We start from the raw sequence: 13,198 nt of genomic DNA, 5'->3' as shown, positions 1-13,198 counted from the left end.
TATTTTTCTCAAGCAGAACTTCGTAACCTGATAAGACTTTAAACAAACAGCCATAAAACACTTATGTCCGACTTGTTTTTAATGTTTTCCTACTTTTCTGAGTAGAAGAGACAAAAATGTCATTTTTGAGCGTTTCACACGAAAATAAACGCTTTGAAACAAAGATGTTTTTTCTCAGGCAGAACTTCATGATACGACTTTGAAAAACAGCCACTTATTCCTGATTTGTTTTTAATATCTTTCTGCTTTTCTGAGTAGAACCGGTAAAAATGTCATTTTTGAGCATTTCACTTCAAGAGAAGCTGTGGGACTTCTCAATTTTTCCAGCCTGTGTGTTACTTTATGTTTTTCAAAGACAGAACCACGGTTGGCCTAACCCCCTTTTTTTCCTTAAAAAAAAAAAAAAACCTCCGGCACTTTTCCTCATCTTGAGCATGAAACCTAATCTCCTGGCCCGGTCTGACTCTTTTGTTTTCTTCTTCCACTAGTGGAAGAACTCTGTCCTGATTCTTCGCCTTTCTTTCTCTCTCTCTCGCTCGCTCTCTCCCTCTTTCCTCCAACCCCCTTGAAAATGCACACTGGCATGCATGGACGAGGAGGAACACTGGGAAATGTTGTACTGACCCTTGTCAGGGTTAGGCCGGGACGGCCGGCGGACAGTGTGGACTCTGTCTTTTTTCCAGCCTGTTTGGGACTTTGTTATTTTTTCAAAGACAGAACCCCTTTAAGCCTAACCCCTTTTTGGGGCTTTTCTCACGTGGAGCTTGATAATACTAAAACTTGAACCGTCTGTGGCCATTTTTCAGAACTCTGCTCCTCCTTGCCCTGGTCTGACTCTTTTTTTTCTGTCTCTCTCCCACTCTTTCCTCCAGCCACCTGAAAGCTGCACACTGAGTTCTGGCATTCTTCAAACCGCCCCATGGAGATGGAAATTCTGCCCCACATTGCAGCCACACACTGGGGGCTGAAATCTAGCCCTCCTTGCCTGTCTTCAGTGTGACTCGGGCTTCTACAAACTGTTTGCACTTGCTGTATTTAGCGTATTATAAATGTATTGTAACTGTATTTTATTGTGTTTTAATGGTATTTGAATTGTATTTTATGTGTATTGTTTATTTATGCTTTGCACTGTAAAGACCTTTGTGACTGTGTCTTTGAAACGTACTCTATCAATAAAATTTACTGACTGTTGGCTACTACTGTCCGACTCTTTTCTTCCCCCCTCTCTCCCCCATTCTTCATCAGCCACCTTCAAGCTTCACACTGGGGTTGAAAATCTGGTCGTCTGGCCCGGTTAGGGTTAGGGCTGAGGCCAGGGCCAGGGTTAGGGCTCCGGGCTCGGGCTCAGTTCCAGGGTTAGGGTTAGGGCTGATGCCAGGGTAAGGGCTCCGGGTTTGGGCTCAGCTCCAGGGTTAGGGTTAGGGCTGAGGCCAGGGTCAGCGTAAGGGCTCAGAGCTCGGGGTCCAGGCTCCAATCTCCAGGCTCCAGGCTCCAGGCTCCAGGCTCCAGGCTCCAGGCTCCAGACTCCAGGCTCCAGGCTCCGGGCTCCATGCTCCAGGCTCCGCGTTACAGGCTCTGCGTCATAGGCTCCGGGCTCCAAGCTCCAGGCTCCGGGCTTTGGGTCAGTTCCAAGTTCCGGGCTCCACGCTTCAGGATCCAGGCTTCGTGCTCCGTGTAAGTTCCAGGCTCAAGGTTCCATGCCCTGGGCTCCCGGCTATGGGCAAGGGGTTATTTCATGGCTCAAGGCTCCAGGCTGTAGGCTCCAGCCTCCAGGCTTCAGGCTCCAGGATCCAGGCTCAAAGCTCCAGGCTCCGGGCTTCAGGCTCTGGGCTCTGGCCACCGGGCTCCAAGCTCTGGGTCAGTTCCAGGCTCCGCGCTCCAGGCTTGAAGTTCCCGGCACAGGGCTCCGGGCTCAGGGTCATTTCTAGGCTCCAGGCTCCAAGGTCCGGACTTGGGGTCAGTTCCAGGCTCCAGGCTTCATGCTCCAAACTCCGGGTCAAGGCTCCAGGTTCCTTGTTCAGGGTAATTTCCAAGCTTCAGGCTCCGGGCTCCGGGTTCTGGGCTCCACGTTACAGGCTCCGGGCTCCGAGCTACAGTCTCCAAGTTCCAGGCTCTGTGCTCCGGGCTTGTGGTCAGTTCAAGGCTCCGGGCTCAAGGCTCCGGGCTCGTGGCTCCGTGCTCCAGGATTGGGGTTAAAGAATCTGTCCTGGGGGTCAGTTCCAGGCTCCGGGCTCATGGCTCCAGGCTTCAGGCACCGGGCTCCAGTCTCCAGGATCCAGGCTCCAGGCTCCAGGCTCCAGGCTCCAGGCTCCAGGCTCCAGGCTTTTGGTCATTTCCATGCTCCGGGTTCCAGGCTTCAAGCTCCAGGGTTCGAGCCCGGGGTTAGTTCCAGGCTCCGGGTTCGAGGTAACCAGGCTCCAGGCTCCGTGCTCCAGGCTCCAGGCTTACGGGTCTATGCTCATGGCTCCATGCTCCGAGCTACAGGCTCCAGTCTCGGGGTCAGTTCCAGTCTCCAGGCTCCAGGTTCCACGCTTAGGGTCAGTTCCAGGCTCCAGGCTCCGGGCTCCGGGCTCCAGGCTCCAGGCTCCAGGCTCCAGGCTCCAGGCTCCGGGCTCAAGGCTCCAGGCACGGGGTCATTTCCAGGCTCCGGGATCAAAGCTCCAGGCTCACAGCTCAAGGCTCACGGCTCCATGCTCCGGGCTCCAGGCTCAGAGTAGTTTCAGGCTTCGGGCTACAGGCTCCGGGATCCAGGCTCTGAGCTCGTGGGTCCAGCTCTGAGCTTTCAGGGTCCGGGCTCATAGCTGAAGGCTTGGGGTCAGTTCGAGGATCTGGACTCTGGGCTCCAGTCTTTAAGCCCTTGGCTTGAAGCTCCGCCATCCAGGCTCGGTGCTCCCGACTCCAGGCTCCAGGCTCTTGGTAAGTTTCAGGCTCCCTGCTCCAGGCAACCGGCTCCAGACTCCGTGCTCGCGGTCAATTCCAGGCTCCTGGCTCCGGGCTTAAGGATCCAGACTCCGTGCTCCAGGCCCTTGGTTTCCGGGTAAGGGCTCCAGGCTTGGGGTCACTTCCATTCTCCGGGCTCCAGACTCCACGCTATAGCCACGGTATCAGTTCCAGGCTCCGAGCACCAGGCTCCGGGCTCCATTGTCAAAGCTCCGGGCTCCATTGTCAAAGCTCCGGGCTCCATGATCTGAGCTCAGGGTCATGGGTCCAGGCTCCAGGATCAGGGTCAGTTCGAGGCTCCGGGCTCCAGGCTTCAGACTCCGGGCTCCAGGCACCGGGCAAAGTATCAGTTCCGGGCTCAGGGCTCCTGGCTCCAGGCTCCGGCCTCTGGCCTCCAAGCTCCGAGGTCCGGGCTCGGGGTTCCAGGTTCCGTGCTCCATGCTCCGGGCTTGTGGTCAGTTCAAGGCTACAGGCTCCAGGCTCCAGGCTCAAGGCTCTGGGCTTGTGGCTCCACGCTCCAGGCTCCGGGTTAAAAAATCCAGGCTGGGTGTCAGTTCCATGCTCCGGGCTCAGGGCTCATGGCTCCAGACTTCAGGCTTCGGGCTCCAGTCTCCAGGATCCAGGATCCAGGCTCCATGCTCCAGGTGCTTTGGGTCATTTCCATGCTCCAGGTTCCAGGCTTCAAGCTCCAGGCTCCAGGCTCCAGGCTCCAGGCTCCAGACTCCAGGCTCCAGGCTAGAGGCTCCAGGCTCCAGGCTCCAAGCTCCAGGCTCCAGGCTCCAGGCTCCAGGCTCAAGGTTCCGTGCTTTGGGTCAGTTCCGGGCTCCGCACTCCAGGCTCCAAGTTCCGGGCAAAGGGCTCCAGGTTCGGGGTCATTTCTTTGCTCCGGGCTAGACAGTCAAAGGTCAGTTCCAGGCTCCGGGTTCCAGGCTCCAGTCTCACGGCTAAAGGCTCACGGCTCCATGCTACGGGCTCCAGGCTTGGGCTAAGTTCCAGGGTTCAGGTTCCAGGCTCCGGGATCAAGGCTCCATGTTCGTGATCAGTTCAAGGCTCCGGGTTCTTTTCTCCGGGATCGGGGTCGGTTCGAGAAAAAATCATGCTTGTCTCAAAGTGAAAAAAAGTGCTTCTTATGGTCCGAAACACTCAAAAATGACTTTTTTTCCTATTCTACTCAGAATTAAAGAAAAACGCTAAAAACAAGTCAGAAATAAGTGTTTTATGGCTGTTCTGTCAAAGTCTTCTCAGGTCATGAAGTTCTGCTTGAGAAAAAACATCCTTGTCTCAAAGTGACAAAAACAGCTTCTTATGGCGTGAAACGCTCAAAAATGACATTTTTACCAATATACTCAGAAACGCATGAAAACACACAAAAACAAGTCAGAAAAAAGTGTTTTATGGCTGTTTTGTCGAAGTCTTTTCAGGTCATGAAGTTCTGCTTGAGAAAAAACATCTTGGTCTCAGAGTGACAAAAACAGCTTCTAATGGCGTGAAATGCTCAAAAATGACAATTTTACCAATGTAGTCAGAAACGCATGAAAACACTAAAAACAAGTCAGAAAAAAGTGTTTTATGGCTGTTTTGTCAAAGTCTTCTCAGATCATGAAGTTCTGCTTGAGAAAACACATTCTTGTCTCTAAGTAATAAAAAGTGCAGTAACACTTTATAATAACTATACACTATTAAGCATTAGTTAAGCATTGGTTAAGCCTAATTTAAGCATTAGTTAATCCTTAATTCCTCATGAACTCATCATGAACTCACCATTCGTAATGCATCACAAAGCATTAGTAAAGACAGTTATAAATGCTCAACTAATACATTACTAAGCATTAGTCAAGCATTAGTAAATCCTTAATTTTTCATGAATTAACCATTCATTCAACATTAGTAATGCATTACAAAGCATTAGTAAAGACAGTTTTAAATGTTCAACTAACACATTATTAAGCATTAGTTAAACATTAGTAAAGTGCTTAATTCATTGTTAACTCATCATTTGTAAATAATTAGTTATACATTACTAAGCATTAGTAAACACAGTTATAAACGTTTTAAACTCAACCCATTTATAAGTACTTAAGCAGCAGTTGAGCATTAGTTAATGCTTCATTAATCATGAATTCATGATCTGTATGGCATTTATTATGCATTACTAAGCACTTAATAAACCCGGTTAAAAATGTTTTGTTGCTCATTGATAACCTCAGTTGTTAATACTTTATAAAGGGTTAGCAACTGTGCTAGTATATGTTTTACAAACACGTATTCATACTCAATAAATAACTTATTAATGCCTATTAATGCGGTTACTACTCATTAGTTACACACAGTGACGTGCAGTGGGGTTCATGGCTGGGGAGGCACTGACTCTTTCAGAGCCAGATCTACAAATATATGGTGGCCTGAGAAACTGGAACAGAGAGAGTGAGCAAAAGGAATGGCCTGGGTAAATGGGCTTTGCATCAAGTCAGCATAGGCAGACTGGCAGGAACTCAACAGGAAACCTTCAAAAAGAGCCATTTCAAATTAAAAATAAAAAAAGTTTATGGTCTTACCTTTATTTGTACATGAAATGTAATCCTCCATTTTTGATGAGGTGAATTAAAGTGTATAAAAAAGAATGAAGAAGATTATCAGCGCATGAATCTGTGGACTCACAGGTGCCATCTATCATGAGGCAGGGGTACTGTTCGCCTCCCCCAGTGACTTTTTCGCTGTGGTTTTATGATTAATTTGCGAGCCTAAACATATTACAGAAATACATTGCATACGTTATGCAGATTATGGAAGGATAGAGCATATAATCAGAGTGTTTGAAAGCATTTTAACTGCGATATACAGAGGGACAGTGACACAATGTTTTCATAGCATACCAGCAGAGTTCATGAGGGGAGGAGACAGTTCCCCCGGAGGCACAGCACAGCGCTGCCTCACAACGCATCTCCTCCCTGTATTTGAACGGAGCATGCGGAAATTCTGCTATTCTAATTGACAAAAAAAAAAAAATAATAATAACGATAGGGGCGACATGGTGGTGCAGTGGTTAGCACTCGTGCCTCACAGCAAGAAGGTCCTGGGTTTGATTCCAACACCAGTCGACAGGGGGTGGGACCTTTCTGTGTGGAGTTTGCATGTTCTCCCCGTGTCTGCGTGGGTTCTCTCCGGGTACTCCGGCTTCCTCCCACCATCCAAAGACATGCACTAATAGGTTAATTGGTTAATCTAAATTGCCCATAGGTGTGAATGTGAGAGTGATTGTTTGTCTCTATATGTCAGCCCTGCGATGAACTGGCGACTTGTCCAGGGTGTACCCCGCCTTCGCCCCTATGTAGCTGGGATAGGCTCCAAGCGACCCCCGTGACCCTAGTAGGATAAAGCGGGTTCAGAAAATGAATGAATGAATGAATAACGATATTGGATTCGAACGGAAAATGAGTTTATAGGACATACCAGCTGACAACTATCAACATTTATTATATTTTATAGTCAAGTTTTTTTTCCTTTTCAAGATTGTCAAGGGAGGCTCTGCCTCCCCTGCCTCCTCTGACTGCACGTCATTGGTTACACATTAGTTAAGTATATTCTGTGAGCCCATCTAAAGTGAGGACTATCTAAGCATTTATAAAGCATTTATAAATGACACAGAAGCAAAGATATACAAAGTGTCAGTTTTATTGGTCCCAAACAATACAAGCTCTTTTAAATACACACTTTAAACAAATACAATCTATAAAATTTCAAGTAAACTTGACAAACATCTTCAAATAACAGTCTGTGATCGTATAAAATAGAAAAATAAAATACAAGCTCTTTTAAATACACACTTTGGAAGCATTAACATTTCAAGTAAACTGGTGAACTATCCCTTTAGGGCAGACACACACCAGAAGTAGGTGGCTGCCTGATTCTGGGATTCCGCCAATGCATTTCAATGGGAAACGAGTGCATTCCTCCTCCTGCGAACGGTAAAAGTTGCAGGAGGAGGAAGCCGCTCGTTTCCCATTGAAATACATTGGCGGAATCCCAGAATCAGGCAGCCACCTACTTCTGGTGTGTGTGTGCACAAAGTGCTTTACAGTAAAACAAATATACCGTTTTCAAATATTGCTAGATAACACTAGATAACAGTGTGTAAAAAAATCAACTGACACACCCTAGCTCACAGGCTACATGGTGTACAGCTCCAAGGCTATATGGTGGAAAAATAAAACATTCTTATCTGACAAATAAAACTGCCCAATTAAATACACAATTGTAAACAAAGAGCAATCACACTCCAAAGAAAAAGAACTTGTGGATCACAGTACACAAGTGGATCACAGTGCTATTCCAGTAGGTAACCGGTCAAGTGAAGACAACTGAGCACACCAGTGTAACATTTTTCAAATATTACACTTTTTTTAAATATTGGACAAAATATCAAATTTTATGTTGGTGTGCCCACTTGACCGGTATTCTCACAGTACACCCTAGCCCAAGCTCACTTCTTGGTGAGGGGCAGCAGCTTGTTGTTGTTTTTAAGTGTTTTCACATTCTCCTTTATAGCAGAATCTTGTTCAATTGCCAGAGAGCACTCAGAAGCCAACATTGCTAGTTTTACACGACCAGTTTTGTGACCATCTAAGATGTCCTTGTACTTGTTCGGTGAAGCGATAAAAAGCTCAGCGATGGGTGCAGTGGCCACCACTGTGTTACGATCTACACTGACGGTTGAGAACGCAGCACTCATGGTCCCTCCTTTATGGAATGCCTTTAGTATTTTTTCATACCTGAGCACTGCCTGCTTTGGATTCAGGGCTGCAATACAGAGAACATAAAATTAGTTTTATCCACATTAAAAGGTGTACACACACACACAATCTATATCATGCAAACAGTGTCCTTTGTGTCCCCACAGTTAACCACTATAACCAAATACGACTATCATCAAGATATTGGCTGACAATAAATAAATACATATTTCCATGGGGTAACCATAGGGGAAAATGTAATTGTGTTTGAACTGTTCCTTTAATATCTTTGTTTTGCACTGTCGACTTTGAATTTAGCCCCTCCTCCCATCGTGAATGATCTGGCAATGTTTGCATAGTTTTTCATACAATGTAAATGGGAGGAGATGGTTAGCTTGTAATGGGCAAGGACACTCATAGTTAAACAATGTCTGCATTTATTTATTTGTGTGTTTTTATTATTTATTTTTTACCTCTCTGACGTGCCTTTGGGCCCATCTCCTTTTCCTTTGACTTTTTCACCTTCTTTTTCCCTTTCCCTGTCTTCTTCTTGTCTTTCTTGTTCTTCTTTTTGTCCGGAGACGAGTCAGGAGAGACAGAGTCAGACTCCGACTCAGACTCACTCTCACTGGCAGGGAGCCAGGCCACTGTTAATTTTTGAAAACAAAAATTAATAAAATATAACACAACAATATCTAATACAATTATAGTGGCCTTAAGTTGTGTCCAGAGTTATTATAGTAAAGTGTCTTTTGACTTACCTGCTGCCAACTGTTCTTTTAGAAAATCTCTCTCCCTGGTCAGCTCATCAATCCTCTCCTGTTGCCAGCCTGCCTTCAGCTTATACAGCTCCAACTCGTCTGCAATTTTTTTGTTTGCCAGGACTTAAGTTGGGGCAATGGACACACCTAATGGAAAGTAAAGTTCAGGTCAAGTCATACTACTACAGCTCTAGCACACAGTACAGTAAACATCAAAGGGATACAAGTCAATCAAAGGGTACAGTACACACCACTAGCATCTGCGATGAGCCTCTCTTCCAAAGAATCCATCTCCACATTCTCCACTGCTGCTTTCTTCTTTTTGGCATGTCCTCCCCGCATACCTAATACAGAGTAAATTGTTGTATTAATGAATCATCTAGATTACTGGTTCTCAAACTTTTTCATTTCAAGGGCACCAAATTGGCACATATTAAACATCTGTAGGCCTGTAGCACTAATTATCATTAACTTTCATTTCAAGAAATTCCCAGTTTGGCATGCATTAGGCTACGGACCCCCATTTAATGGCATTTGTGTTCCTGGGACCCCATTGTACATGAAGTCAATGTTTGATTGGCCCCGTAAATGTACAAATGGTTTGTACACTCTTAAAGTTCCATAAGGGTCCATTATTTGGTTCCTAACGATTAACCCGGGGACTCCATGCTCCCTCTAGCATCTGGAGTCTAGATCACACAAACACACGCACAAGCAAACACGTAATACACGTTCCGGGGTTGTATTCCATGTGGGAAGGGAAACATGAAAATGAAATGAACTCACCACTATCGACGGTATCTCCGTCTTCCACCGCTAATAAGTCACTCTCCTCCGTTGTGTTTTTTTTTTGTTCCGTCTCCGCGTACTAACGACGCGCCCACTTGACAATGAGGACAACTCCATTTATGCAACCTATTCGCCTCTACGATCAGCTGCCATCTCTCCAGCGTGATATGGCTGTCTCCGACTTCCGCATTTTGGAGCATGCGCACTAGCGTTTTTGACGGTAAGAGCATGCGCAGTAGCGTCCTACACGTCCCACCGTCCTACAAGTCCCAGCCTCCTCCGCGGTTCTGGAGAGCGAGACCGCGGGGTTTTTTTTATTTTTCTCATATTGATAACACAGCTCTAGAAAAACACCCCGAGTCTCTTTTTATTTTATTTATATTCTAAACCACTTCAGACCGCACGTTTAAAACAATGAGCAGGTTCAGAAAGTTTAAGAATCTTATTAGTGGGGACAGGACAAAAAGAAAAGCCCTGAAGTTAATAAAGTGGCTTCAAAAGAAGAAACTTCTTAAAAGGAAAATTAAATGCACAACATGCCATCACCAGATGAAACTGAAGAGGAGGACAAACAGTCAAGATCAGTATTCCTGGTAAGAAGCCCAATTATATCATCATATAACTTCAATGTGTGTGTGTGTGTGTGTGTGTCTGTCTGTCTGTCTAATTGTGTCATGCATTTGCATGGGATTGCATACTTAAATTTGAATTTATTGGGGAAGCTTAATATGAAGCTGCGGGGTTTATGCAGGGAGGTGGTGTCTCTCCCCAGATTAGGTCTGTTACTCTGTTAACCAAGTGGTTCTCAACCTGTGGGTCGGGACCCAAAGGGGGTCTGTGACAATTAGTTTTGTGTTACACTCCATGTAATAAAAGATAAATCATAGCAGATGGGTAACTGCAGGACAAAACCTTGTCTAATGGTTGTCAGTTTAGGAGTTATAAAGACTTTGAGAACATGTGATTTAGAGCAATTAAAAAAATGAATGAATGAATGAATGACTGAATGAATGAATAAATTCCTTGTTATCATTCTTCTTATCATTCTTTTTTTCCCATGTTGTTATTCTTCTAGGGTCTGTCAACGACCAGAACATGGAGCGAAACAAATTTCGGTCAAGCACAAATCCATCTTCAGCAACTCAAAAATACCCATCCGTAATTGGATGGAATTCATCTACAGGTAAGCAAGTAATAGCAGTATCATTAAACATGTGTCATAGGCTCACAGCTCACTACATTGCCAGTGTCTTTGTAGTATCCATAAAATATACAATATGAAAAATCATGCATGGAATGTTTTATCAATTATTTGGATTAGGTTGAGTTACTGAAATCTGTGCACATAGCATGTCAGGTTCGGTTTCAGTGTCCTTCAGTCAGTGTCCTTCACTCTCCCTCAATATCAGTGGTTCTAAAGAGTCCCCACATGGTTTTAGTGGGATCTCCAGCTGATACTGAAATCTTAAGACATCTAGAAAAAAGACATGAAAAAGGCACATCATCGCATCAAAAGTAACAAACTATACTACTAGTAAGACACCTGAGGGCGGGAAGTGACCTTGCAAGGGCGAGGTCACGCAAATTTGCGCGATAGCAGGTCGCAGATTACCCAGTCGTGGGGATTCTATTAGAGGTCAGGTCCATGTATAGAGACGTAGGTTGTAATCCAGTCATGTCCATTTATGGAGCACGAAAGACACAATCTGTTTTGACAGACGTAATTAACTCAGGCCTGCTGGTTTTCACGCTCCAGCCTGGCGTGCATCCAAAGCAAGTCCACAGCCCTGCGCTCCTGGTGACGTTGCCATGGTTAATTAAATAACCATACAGTGTACAGTGTACAGGGCATAGCGGCTGGATCTGTGGCTCAGGACAACTGGATCGCTGTCAGTCCTGGCTTGTCCCTTGTGTGTGTATGGAGATTGCTGATGTCATAATAATACAGTATACCCGTATTTGGGCATGTCTCATTAGTGGCCACAGGGACGTGCGCAGGATTATAGAGGGGCAGGGGCTCAAAGTCACAAAAGGGCAGTATGTGTACACCAAATTTTTTTCAGGCCTTAATAACACAATATGTGGCTTAATGTAAAATTAATAAAGTAGCCATAGATAACAACAGCAACATAGCTGTGTGTATTGTGTAGCTGTGAGTGATGCAATTGCTGTTTCTCTTGTGTCATCAAATTATTGTCAAAATGTATCATAATACTGAGGTTTGGAGGACACGCGATTCAGCTGCAATTCTAAAAAGCAATAAAACATTGGCTTATTATCAGGCTATATATTCTCCCTGCAGAAACATGGGACACTGCAACCCCCAGGTAAAGTGCTGTATGGTCCAGGCAAACAGAAACTGGACGTCAAAGGACGATTTAAAAGTAAACTAACCACAGCTCAAAAGACTACTATACAGGATGTGTATGTCGTTAAAGAACTGTACAAGCCATTGCTAGGTCTCCCAGCAATTAAAGCACTGGAGCTTATAAACGTGTCAATGTGGTGCAAGCACAAACAGAGGACTTTAAAGCTCAGTACCCAACGGTGTTTTCTGGATTGGGGAAATTAAAGGAGCCCTACAAAATCGAACTGGAACCAGGAGCCATCCCATACGCCCTGTCAACTCCACGCAGAGTGCCCCTGCCGCTTCGGGACAAAGTTAAAGAGGAGCTGGAGCGTATGGAGCAAATGGGAGTGATTTCCAGAGTGACCCAACCCACAGCATGGTGCGCTGGACTGGTCGTGGCACCAAAAGCACGGCCGGGGAAAATAAGACTGTGTGTGGATTTGACCCATCTGAATAAGTGGGTGAGAAGAGAAAGACACATCCTTCCGGCTGTAGATCACACACTGGCCATGTTATCCGGAGCGAAGGTATTTACAAAACTGGACGCCACCTCCGGGTTTTGGCAGATTCCTCTGGCGGAGGAAAGTCGACTTCTCACGACGTTCATCACCCCGTTTGGCAGATATGCCGCCTGCCATTTGGGATTTCATCTGCCCCAGAACACTTTCAGCGTCGCATGTCCCAGATGCTGGAGGGATGTGAAGGAGTAGTTTGTCACGCTGATGATATAGTCGTGTTTGGAGAAAATGTACAGCAGCACAATGAGAGATTACACAGAGTACTACAGACCCTCAGGACAGAAGGGCTGACACTGAACGAGAAATGTGAGTTCTCAAAAGACAAAATACTGTTTGTGGGACACTGTGTCACAGCTGAGGGTGTGTCTTCAGATCCAAACAAGGTCAGGGCAGTAATGGAGATGCCTGAGCCAACTGATGCAGAAGGTGTGAGGAGAGTTATGGGCATGGCCAATTATTTAGGGAAGTTTCTCCCTCATCTCGCATCATACACAAAACCATTAAAGGACCTTCTCAGTGAAAAGAACGAGTGGCACTGGGGAACTCAGCAGAGAGACGCGTTTCAGAGACTTAAAACTGAACTGAGCTCAAAATGTGTTCTTGCACCCTACTCACTAACAGCACAGACGTGTGTGGCAGCCGACGCCTCATCATATGGACTGGGAGCTGTCCTCACGCAGGAACAACCGGATGGAACATGGAGACCGATAGTGTTCATCTCACGAGGATTAATAGAAGCGGAGAAACACTACGCTCAAATAGAGAAAGAGGCTTTGGCAGTCACATGGGCATGCGAACGACTAGCACCCTACATCCATGGACTGAAATTCAAGTTGGAAACAGACCACAAGCCTCTCGTCCCATTGCTAAGTACAAGAGCATTGGACGAGCTCCCACCCAGAGTACTGAGGTTTCGCCTACGTTTGATGAAATTCACATTTGACATAGTGCATGTTCCGGGTAAGCGCTTGATAACAGCAGACACACTGTCAAGAGCGCCAGTGAGACACACACTGACAGAGGATGAACTGAACAATGAGGCAGAGGTCAAAGTGTTTGTGGACTCTGTGATTCAGTGTCTACCAGCTACAGCGCCGAGACTTAAAGAAA

At 45.9% G+C, this 13,198-nt stretch overlaps 1 long non-coding RNA gene across 1 annotated transcript; it reads right to left on the bottom strand.

Annotated features, from left to right (window-relative positions):
- Positions 1-6,626: 6,626 nt before the first annotated feature.
- LOC115435429 (uncharacterized) lies at positions 6,627-9,354 on the bottom strand. Its single transcript, XR_003937694.1, has 5 exons — positions 9,218-9,354; positions 8,683-8,775; positions 8,432-8,578; positions 8,144-8,317; positions 6,627-7,737 (listed from the first exon to the last, which is right to left on the bottom strand). It is a non-coding gene; the product is annotated as an uncharacterized LOC115435429 (long non-coding RNA).
- Positions 9,355-13,198: the final 3,844 nt, after the last annotated feature.

This window comes from Sphaeramia orbicularis, chromosome 2, assembly GCF_902148855.1.
Source record: "Sphaeramia orbicularis chromosome 2, fSphaOr1.1, whole genome shotgun sequence".
NCBI lineage: Eukaryota > Metazoa > Chordata > Actinopteri > Kurtiformes > Apogonidae > Sphaeramia > Sphaeramia orbicularis.
This window is presented reverse-complemented; position numbering and strand designations above follow the sequence as displayed.